Here is an 11,247-nt window from a genome sequence, read left to right as displayed (position 1 = left end):
AACCTATATCTAATGGGTTGGGGGTGTCAATGACCTATATCTGATTGGTTGGGCTGTCAATAACCTATATCTGATGGGTTGGGGGTGTCAATAACCTATATCTGATGGGTTGGGCTGTCAATAACCTATATCTAATGGGTTGGGGTGTCAATAACCTATATCTAATGGGTTGGGGGTGTCAATAACCTATATCTAATGGGTTGGGGTGTCAATAACCTATATCTAATGGGTTGGGGTGTCAATAACCTATATCTGATGGGTTGGGTTGTCAATAACCTATATCTAATGGGTTTGGGGTGTCAATAACCTATATCTAATGGGTTGGGGTGTCAATAACCTATATCTGATGGGTTGGGGTGTCAATGACCTATATCTGATGGGTTGGGGTGTCAATAACCTATATCTAATGGGCTGGGCTGTCAATAACCTATATCTAATGGGTTGGGGTGTCAATGACCTATATCTGATGGGTTGGGGTGTCAATAACCTATATCTAATGGGTTGGGGTGTCAATAACCTATATCTAATGTGTTGGGGTGTCAATAACCTATATCTAATGGGTTGGGGTGTCAATAATCTATATCTAATGGGTTGGGGGTGTCAATAACCTATATCTAATGGGCTGGGCTGTCAATAACCTATATCTGATGGGTTGGGGTGTCAATAACCTATATCTAATGGGTTGGGGTGTCAATAACCTATATCTAATGTGTTGGGGTGTCAATAACCTATATCTAATGGGTTGGGGTGTCAATAATCTATATCTAATGGGTTGGGGGTGTCAATAACCTATATCTAATGGGCTGGGCTGTCAATAACCTATATCTAATGGGTTGGGGTGTCAATGACCTATATCTGATGGGTTGGGGTGTCAATAACCTATATCTAATGTGTTGGGGTGTCAATAATCTATATCTAATGGGTTGGGGGTGTCAATAACCTATATCTAATGGGTGGGGCTGTCAATAACCTATATCTGATGGGTTGGGGTGTCAATGACCTATATCTGATGGGTTGGGGTGTCAATAACCTATATCTAATGTGTTGGGGTGTCAATAACCTATATCTAATGGGTTAGGGTGTCAATAACCTATATCTGATGGGTTGGGGTGTCAGTAACCTATATCTGATGGGTTGGGGTGTCAGTAACCTATATCTGATGGGTTGGGGTGTCAATAACCTATATCTAATGGGTTAGGGTGTCAATAACCTATATCTGATGGGTCGGGGTGTCAATAACCTATAGCTAATGGGTTGGGGTGTCAATAATCTATATCTAATGGGTTGGGGGTGTCAATAACCTATATCTAATGGGTGGGGCTGTCAATAACCTATATCTAATGGGTTGGGGTGTCAATAACCTATATCTAATGGGTTGGGGGTGTCAATAACATATCTAATGGGTTGGGTTGTCAATAACCTATATCTAATGGGTTGGGTTGTCAATAACCTATATCTAATGGGTTGGGTTGTCAATAACCTATATCTAATGGGTTGGGGTGTCAATAACCTATATCTAATGGGTTGGGGGTGTCAATAACCTATATCTAATGTGTTGGGGTGTCAATAACCTATATCTAATGGGTTGGGGGTGTCAATAACCTATATCTGATTGGTTGGGGTGCCTTTATTTCCTTACACATTGATTGACAGCAGTTTTATGGGCTTTCTGGGTGTCAGAGGCTTGACGAGAAACTAAACTAAAAAAGGAAGTTAAAAGACTCCACTCTTGACTTTGCCGACCGACAATTAATAGACTTCAGTCTTTCTCTCTCACCTCCTCACCTCCTTTGCTCCGCTGGTTTCAACACTGCTGTGAAAAGTGGATGACATTTGGACTTGCCAGCCAGTTCTTTCCTGCATTTAAATCCCTTTGGCTGAGGCGTTGGAAGGAACGCTCTGTGCCATTTTCAGACTCTCTCTCTCTCTCTCTCTCTCTCTCTCTCTCTCTCTCTCTCTCTCTCTCTCTCTCTCTCTCTCTCTCTCTCTCTCTCTCTCTCTCTCTCTATCTTTCTCTGTCTCTCTCTCTCTCTCTCTCTCTCTCTCTCTGTCTCTCTCTCTCTCTCTCTCTCTCTCTCTCTCTCTGTCTCTCTCTCTCTGTCTCTCTCTCTCTGTCTCTCTCTCTCTCTGTCTCTCTCTCTCTCTCTCTTTCTGCTGAAGTGCTGTGTTGTGTTCAACTTGTATTGTTACTAGAGGAGACAAATCCCTAGGTCCACGCAGCGCCAGGCAGCGCCGACGAGCTCTGCACTCTTGGCTCCGTTCCCAGTAATCTCTTCTTCTGTACGTTCCAGAGTGCTTTTCAACCACTTAATGTTTTGCAATGGGACCTCCTCATAGCCAACAATCAGTATGTTGAGAATCCATACAGCAATACATGAACTTCTGTCTTTACCTTTCTTTACCTAAATATAAAACACAGGTGACCCGTAGGGCAGAGAGCAGGTTGCTCGGTTACCTCATTGATCACGTGCTTCCTCCTTCCTGAGCGTGGGTTAAATAACACGGTCTAATGAAAACAAGGCTGTATCACCTGGCTGCTACGGAGTGATTTGTTACCGGAGCTTCCTTCTTGGAAGACAAAGGGAATCACAGTGCTGTGGAGCTCAGCATAGCCAGCGTAGCAGCAGTGGTCTACTGGGGACTGGTAGTAGAGAGTAGACCTTCTGTCTTTAACTTTCTCTTTACCTAAATATAAAACCCAGGTAGGGCAGTGAGAAGGAAGGAAACAGAAACTCATCTGTTTAACAAATAAGTAGCTACAGCTGACAGCTGTAAATATTACCCTGCACTAGTGTTTTAGTTATATATATCCACTGTATATGTATGTTTCGCAACCCTCAAAGTAGTTACGTTCATATAAAAAATATGATGATAAAAACATCAATGACCCAACACACACTGAATGAGTGAAGTCGGTTTGATTAAAAGTCTGGTGGTATTATAGGAAGTCGGGTTTGATTAAAAGTCTGGTGGTATTATGAGAAGTCAGGTTTGATTAAAAGTCTGGTGGTATTATGAGAAGTCAGGTTTGATTAAAAGTCTGGTGGTATTATGAGAAGTCGGGTTTGATTAAAAGTCTGGTGGTATTATAAGAAGTCGGGTTTGATTAAAAGTCTGGTGGTATTATAAGAAGTCGGGTTTGATTAAAAGTCTGGTGGTATTATAAGAAGTCAGGTTTGATCAAAAGTCTGGTGGTATTATAAGAAGTCGGGTTTGATTAAAAGTCTGGTGGTATTATGAGAAGTCGAGTTTGATTAAAAGTCTGGTGGTATTTAAAGAAGTCGGGTTTGATTAAAAGTCTGGTGGTATTATGAGAAGTCGTGTTTGATTAAAAGTCTGGTGGTATTATGAGAAGTCAGGTTTGATCAAAAGTCTGGTGGTATTATAAGAAGTCAGGTTTGATTGAAAGTCTGGTGTTATTATAAGAAGTCAGGTTTGATTAAAAGTCTGGTGGTATTATAAGAAGTCAGGTTTGATTAAAAGTCTGGTGGTATTATGAGAAGTCGGGTTTGATTAAAAGTCTGGTGGTATTATGAGAAGTCAGGTTTGATTAAAAGTCTGGTGGTATTATGAGAAGTCGGGTTTGATTAAAAGTCTGGTGGTATTATGAGAAGTCAGGTTTGATTAAAAGTCTGGTGGTATTATGAGAAGTCGGGTTTGATTAAAAGTCTGGTGGTATTATGAGAAGTCGGGTTTGATTAAAAGTCTGGTGGTATTATAAGAAGTCAGGTTTGATTAAAAGTCTGGTGGTATTATAAGAAGTCAGGTTTGATTAAAAGTCTGGTGGTATTATGAGAAGTCGTGTTTGATTAAAAGTCTGGTGGTATTATGAGAAGTCAGGTTTGATCAAAAGTCTGGTGGTATTATAAGAAGTCAGGTTTGATTGAAAGTCTGGTGTTATTATAAGAAGTCAGGTTTGATTAAAAGTCTGGTGGTATTATAAGAAGTCAGGTTTGATTAAAAGTCTGGTGGTATTATGAGAAGTCGGGTTTGATTAAAAGTCTGGTGGTATTATGAGAAGTCAGGTTTGATTAAAAGTCTGGTGGTATTATGAGAAGTCGGGTTTGATTAAAAGTCTGGTGGTATTATGAGAAGTCAGGTTTGATTAAAAGTCTGGTGGTATTATGAGAAGTCGGGTTTGATTAAAAGTCTGGTGGTATTATGAGAAGTCGGGTTTGATTAAAAGTCTGGTGGTATTATGAGAAGTCAGGTTTGATTAAAAGTCTGGTGGTATTATAAGAAGTCAGGTTTGATTAAAAGTCTGGTGGTATTATAAGAAGTCAGGTTTGATTAAAAGTCTGGTGGTATTATAAGAAGTCAGGTTTGATTAAAAGTCTGGTGGTATTATGAGAAGTCGGGTTTGATTAAAAGTCTGGTGGTATTATAATCTTCTAAGTTAAGCATCTTCCAGTTCATTCACTTACCTTTTTCTTTGAAAGAAGTAAGAAGGACCAATCAAATGAAGGACAACAGAAGGTGAAGCCAGGGGAGTCTAGCTAGGAGTAAGTCTAGTTAGGAGTAAGTCTAGTTAGGAGTAAGTCTAGTTAGGAGTAAGTCTAGCTAGGAGTAAGTCTATCTAGGAGTAAGTCTAGCGAGGAGTAAGTCTAGTTAGGAGTAAGTCTAGTTAGGAGTAAGTCTAGCGAGGAGTAAGTCTAGCTAGGAGTAAGTCTATCTAGGAGTAAGTCTATCTAGGAGTAAGTCTAGCTAGGAGTAAGTCTAGTTAGGAGTAAGTCTATCTAGGAGTAAGTCTAGCTAGGAGTAAGTCTAGCTAGGAGTAAGTCTAGCGAGGAGTAAGTCTAGTTAGGAGTACGTCTAGATTGGAGTAAGTCTAGCTAGGAGAAAATCTATCTAGGAGTAAGTCTAGTTAGGACTAAGTCTAGCTAGGAGTATGTCTAGCTAGGAGTATGTCTAGCTAGGAGTAAGTCTAGTTAGGAGTACGTCTAGCTAGGAGTAAGTCTAGTTAGGAGTAAGTTTAGCTAGGAGTAAGTCTAGCTAAAAGTCTAGTTAGGAGTAAGTCTAGTTAGGAGTAAGTCTAGTTAGGAGTAAGTCTAGCTAGGAGTAAGTCTAGCTAGGTGTAAGTCTAGTTAGGAGTAAGTCTAGTTAGGAGTAAGTCTAGCTAGGAGTATGTCTAGCTAGGAGTAAGTCTAGCTAGGAGTAAGTTTAGTTAGGAGTACGTCTAGCTAGGAGTAAGTCTAGCTAGGAGTATGTCTAGCTAGGAGTAAGTCTAGCTAGGAGTAAGTCTAGCTAGGAGTAAGTTTAGTTAGGAGTACGTCTAGCTAGGAGTAAGTCTAGCTAGGAGTAAGTCTAGTTAGGAGTACGTCTAGTTAGGAGTACGTCTAGCTAGGAGTAAGTCTAGCTAGGAGTACGTCTAGTTAGGAGTACGTCTAGCTAGGAGTAAGTCTAGCTAGGAGTAAGTCTAGTTAGGAGTAAATCCTGCAATACTGTCATTCTGTTAGGGAGCAGGGATCATGTCTCTGGAGTGAAAGAAGGACAGACAGACGGCCAGACAGACAGACCATTAATCCACTATATGCGTGTGTCTAATATGCATAATTGCCATTTCTAGCGTGTTAAGCTTACAGTCGGACACTTGGAATTCAGAGTCAAATGTATAATTCAGCTGTGGTAATGGATTATGTGAAAAGTAGAGGAATTTATTTATACATGTCATGAAATGCCCTTTAAAATACCCAATGAAAAATCTTCTCTATCCACTTAGTGTATAAAATATTCACTGGTGAAACCCCCGACGTTATTCTGCATCGTTTTAGCTCTGACGTTGTTTCTAGAAATTATTTAGTGCTTAAATAGAAAGCAGTATTTTATTTTCAATTTGGTACATTAAACACATGATTGTACTCAATTATGTATTTCATGATATGTTTAACTTGTTTAAACTGGTGTTGGAGTGGTTGTTGTATCACCACACTAGTTGTGTCAGGTACAGGACAGCAGTTTTCATACAGGGTCAACTACAAGATAACATGTTGGCAAGAAGATGTATTTGGTCTATAAAAAAAAATATATATATATGTATGTCGGATTTACACTGAGAGATAGTATCACCTTTTGACCCTCAGTTAACTAGAATGTGAAATGAATGTAAAAGTCAGTGCAAAGGTCAATGTCTTGTCTGGTTACGACCTCCCAACAACATGTGTTTTTAAAGAGTTAGCGGTTCCATTCTACAGTATTTTAAAGACTTATTTTTTTAAATGTATACTTAGCTGCGCTTTGCAAGTGACACGACAACCGATCTATCGTGTTATGTAGCTCAAGTGTAATATAATATGGTCTGAGAATAGCATTTGGAAAGTATTTTTTTCACATTTTGTTACTTTACAGCCTTATTCTAAAATTGATTAAATACATGTTTTTCCTCATCAATCTACACACAATACCTCATAATGACATCACAATACCTCATAATGACATCACAATACCTCATAATGACATCACAATACCTCATAATGACAAAGCAAAGACAGGTTTCTCGAAATTGGACGTGATTTGGAAAGGCACACACCTGTCTATATAAGGTCCAACAGTAGACAGTGCATGAGGTCGTAGGAATTGTCCTTAGTGTGTTGATGGTGTGTGTGTGTGTGTGAGAGAGAGAGAGAGACAGAGAGAGAGGGAGAGAGAAAGGGAGAGAGAGGAGAGAGGAGAGAGAGAGAGAGACCGAGAGAGAGGGAAAGGGAGAGAGAGAGGGGGAGGGAGAGGGGGAGGGAGAGAGAAGAGATTAGAGCTGTTCTCTTGATGGGACACCAGTGGCTCTCCTCCTCCTGGACATCTAGAAGTAAAGCTGCTATCCTAAGTTGTTTTATGGATGCTGAGGGAGCATAGTAATAAATACTTTCAAGCATTGACGGATGAGTTTATTCATCATTTAGCACGAATAGAGTCAGGCTTGATAAAATGAACTATTTGTACAGTCCACAATCAATACACCACTGCTTTCTCTCTTCATTCCCCTAGTGGGTGTGTGACAACCATGGACACAGTGGAATTCTCACACACACACACACTCATGAACACACACACACACACACCGTTCACTCAACCTCACTCCTCCAATCACAGAAGTCCTCCTCCACTCTCAGAAGTCCTCCTCCAATCACGGAAGTCCTCCTCCACTCTCAGAAGTCCTCCTCCAATCACGGAAGTCCTCCTCCACTCTCAGAAGTCTTCTTCCAATCACAGAAGTCCTCCTCCACTCTCAGAAGTCCTCCTCCACTCTCAGAAGTCCTCCTCCACTCTCAGAAGTCCTCCTCCAATCACAAAAGTCCTCCTCCACTCTCAGAAGTCCTCCTCCACTCTCAGAAGTCCTCCTCCACTCTCAGAAGTCTTCTTCCAATCACAGAAGTCCTCCTCCACTCTCAGAAGTCCTCCTCCACTCTCAGAAGTCCTCCTCCACTCTCAGAAGTCCTCCTCCAATCACAAAAGTCCTCCTCCACTCTCAGAAGTCCTCCTCCACTCTCAAAAGTCCTCCTCCACTCTCAGAAGTCCTCCTCCACTTCACTTCACCTACTCGGTTGTAATAAATCGTATGCGTGAGGTCATTTCATGAAGTAATGTACGGATAAATTATTTTCCTGAGGTTAAAAGGAATTCACAATGTGTCAATTGTATACACATGAGAAGAGCAGTAAAACAGTGTTTGATGTCCACACTGCTATAAATCTTCTCCATGTGTCTGTAAAGTATTATAGCACCGTGGGGGAATGCAGCCAGTCGGCGATGGCTCTCTGTTTCCAGATGGATTCTTTGCTGTAATCCTTTGTTGACATTTATCAGAGGGAAACAGGGAGAAGGAGATCAGAATTATACAACTGATCCTATTCAGACTCCGTCCTAAATGGCACCATATCCCCTACGTAATGTGCTAGCAGGCCCCTTACAGCCTCAAATGTAGTGCACTGTGTGAGGGGTTCAGTGCCATTTGGAAGGCAGGCTTGATCTTATGAAACAGTGACCAGTTAAGAGCTGAATAAAGAAGAAAAACATGACAGTAGGTTTAAGTGGCTGATACTGTAGCTCTGTAATTCATCAGGAAAATATGGCACATGACGTGATATTGTAAAATCTAAATTATAGACTAAAGTGAACTGTTGGTGCTGAGACAGTATGTGGACAGTTAAGTTCCATATTGGTTTTGCTTCAGGTACACGCTTAGAAAAAAGGGTTCTTCGGCTGTCCCCATAAGGGAACCCTTTTTGGTTCCAAGAAAACCCCTTATAGGTTCTAGGTAGAACCATTTTGGGTTCCAGGGAGAACCATCTGTGGAAAGGGTTCTACTTGGAACCAAAAGGGTTCTACCTGGACCTACAAGGGTTCTTCAAAGGGTAATCCTATGGGGGTAGCCCGAAGAACCCTTGTGTGTTCTACATAGCAAATGTTTTCCTAAGAGTGTATACATTAGTCTCCTTGTTTGAAACAAGTACTCAAACTGACATCGTCATATTCTGAAGCACTGATAAGAGAGCAGGCATCTCAAATAGATAATGCTCTAAACTTGGTAAGTAATGGACCGCCATGTCAATTTACAGATTAACACGTTTACAGATGAACACATTTACAGATTAACAGATGAACACATTTACAGATTAACACATTTACAGATTAACACATTTACAGATTAACACATTTACAGATGAACACATTTACAGATGAACACATTTACAGATTAACACATTTACAGATGAACAGATGAACACATTTACAGATGAACACATTTACAGATTAACACATTAACAGATGAACACATTTACAGATTAACAGATTAACACATTTACAGATTTACACATTAACAGATGAACACATTTACAGATTAACAGATTAACACATTTACAGATTTACACATTAACAGATGAACACATTTACAGATTAACACATTTACAGATGAACACATTTACAGATGAACACATTTACAGATGAACACATTTACAGATTAACAGATTAACACATTTACAGATGAACACGTTTACAGCTGAACACGTTTACAGATTTACAGATTAATACATTTACAGATTAATACATTTACAGATTAACACATTTACAGATTAACACATTTACAGATGAACACATTTACAGATGAACACATTTACAGATTTACAGATGAACACATTTACAGATGAACACATTTACAGATGAACACATTTAGAGATGAACACATTTACAGATTAACAGATTAACACATTTACAGATGAACACATTTACAGATGAACACATTTGCAGATGAACACATTTACAGATGAACACATTAACAGATGAACACATTTACAGATTAACACATTTACAGATTAACACATTTACAGATTAACAGATGAACACATTTACAGATTAACACATTTACAGATTAACAGATGAACACATTTACAGATTAACACATTTACAGATGAACACATTTACAGATTAACACATTTACAGATGAACACATTTACAGATGAACACATTTACAGATGAACACATTTACAGATGAACACATTTACAGATTAACACATTAACAGATGAACACATTTACAGATTAACAGATGAACACATTTACAGATTAACTTCTTGAGAATACAGGGGGTGCTGTTTTCACATTAGCATAATTGCCTCTACAGATAAAACTGCCTCTTATTCAATTATTGCTGTTACTATATGCATATAACCATATACCATTGGATAGAAAACAAGCTATGGTTTCTAAAACCGTTCCAATTTTGTCTGTGAGTGAAACACAGGCCATTTCACAGCACTTTCCCTGAGCCAGAAGAAGATTGCAAGATGTGTATGCTCGCTTCAACGCTCTGCCTATATATGGTCACGCGACCTATGACCCGAAACACACTTCCTTCTTCTTCCTCTGGGTGTCTGGAAGACGTCAGAGGAGAATTTTTTTGTTTATCTTGTACTGACGTGAAATAAGACCTATTTCTTTAGCGTGACCGACAACTTCCGGTTTCCTGAGATGCGCGTTTTAGAGAAGCCATTGACTTTTGTTATGCTGACGTTACGAATGAAAACTATCTCCGTGTCGAAGTTTGTTTGATACATGTGACCATATCACCGTAATGTATGTTTTTTCAATATAGTTTAATCAGATTATTAGAATTTTTTCGGGAGTTTTGCCGTGTTCCGTTCTTTGAGTTTTTTAACTTTGGACAGGGGCCGTGCCAGTCGACCAGTACCCAGGCTAAATGAAGAGGGGAAGTTGCCATTGTGAATGGATTGAACGACTCATCAGGACTAAGGACACCTTGATCAACATTCTGATGAAAGACCAGCAATAGTAAGACCCAATTTACGATGTTATTTCATATATCTGTCGTGCATGTGAACTGGTCGCGCGCGTCCAGCTGGTTCTGGCTGGCCTGGTTATGCTAATTTAGTGCTACATTTTGTTTTCGCTATAAAACATTTAAAAAATCTGAAATATTGTTTGGATTCACCAGATGTTGGGCTTTCAATGTCTGTACGCTGTGTATTTTTTCTGAAATGTTTTAAGACAAGTAATTAGTTATATAACGTTGGTCTCTGTAATTGTTCTAGCTGCATCAGCACTATATCAGATTGCAGCTGCAATGTAGAACTGTGATTTATACCTGAAAAATGCACATTTAAAAAAAAAAAACTATGCTATACCATAAATATGTTATCAGACTGTCATCTTAAGAATTTGTTTGTTGGTTAGTGGCTATCAATATCTTAGTTTAGCCGAATTGGTGATAGCACCTGATGGATTAAGAAACTGTTGGAGTAAGAAAATGGTGTCTTTTGCTAACGTGTTTAGCTAATAGATTTACATATTGTGTCTTCCCTGTAAAACATTTAAAAAATCTGAAATGGTGGTTTTATTCACAAGATCTGTGTCTTTCATTGGGTGTCTTGGACTTGTGATTTAATGATATTTAGATGCTACTATTTAATTGTGACGCTATGCTAGCGATGCTAATCAGTGTGGGGGGGGGGTGGGGGGTGCTCCCGGATCCGGGTTAGGTACTCTGTAGAGGTTAACACATTTACAGATTAACACATTTACAGATTAACACATTTACAAATTAACACATTTTAATATGCATAGAATACAAATTCCAGCCAGAGAAAACACCTTAGTGTGCACGGCTGATGGTGGATGTAGACAATTGAGTCCCAATTGAGTCTAGCACCTTGCCGACCCTCGTCAAAGTAGTGCACTACATAGGGAATAGGGGTGCCGTTTGGTACAGGGCCTAAGTGTAATATCTGTGTCTAATATTGTTG

Source organism: Salvelinus fontinalis, chromosome 37, assembly GCF_029448725.1.
Source record: "Salvelinus fontinalis isolate EN_2023a chromosome 37, ASM2944872v1, whole genome shotgun sequence".
NCBI lineage: Eukaryota > Metazoa > Chordata > Actinopteri > Salmoniformes > Salmonidae > Salvelinus > Salvelinus fontinalis.
This window is presented reverse-complemented; position numbering follows the sequence as displayed.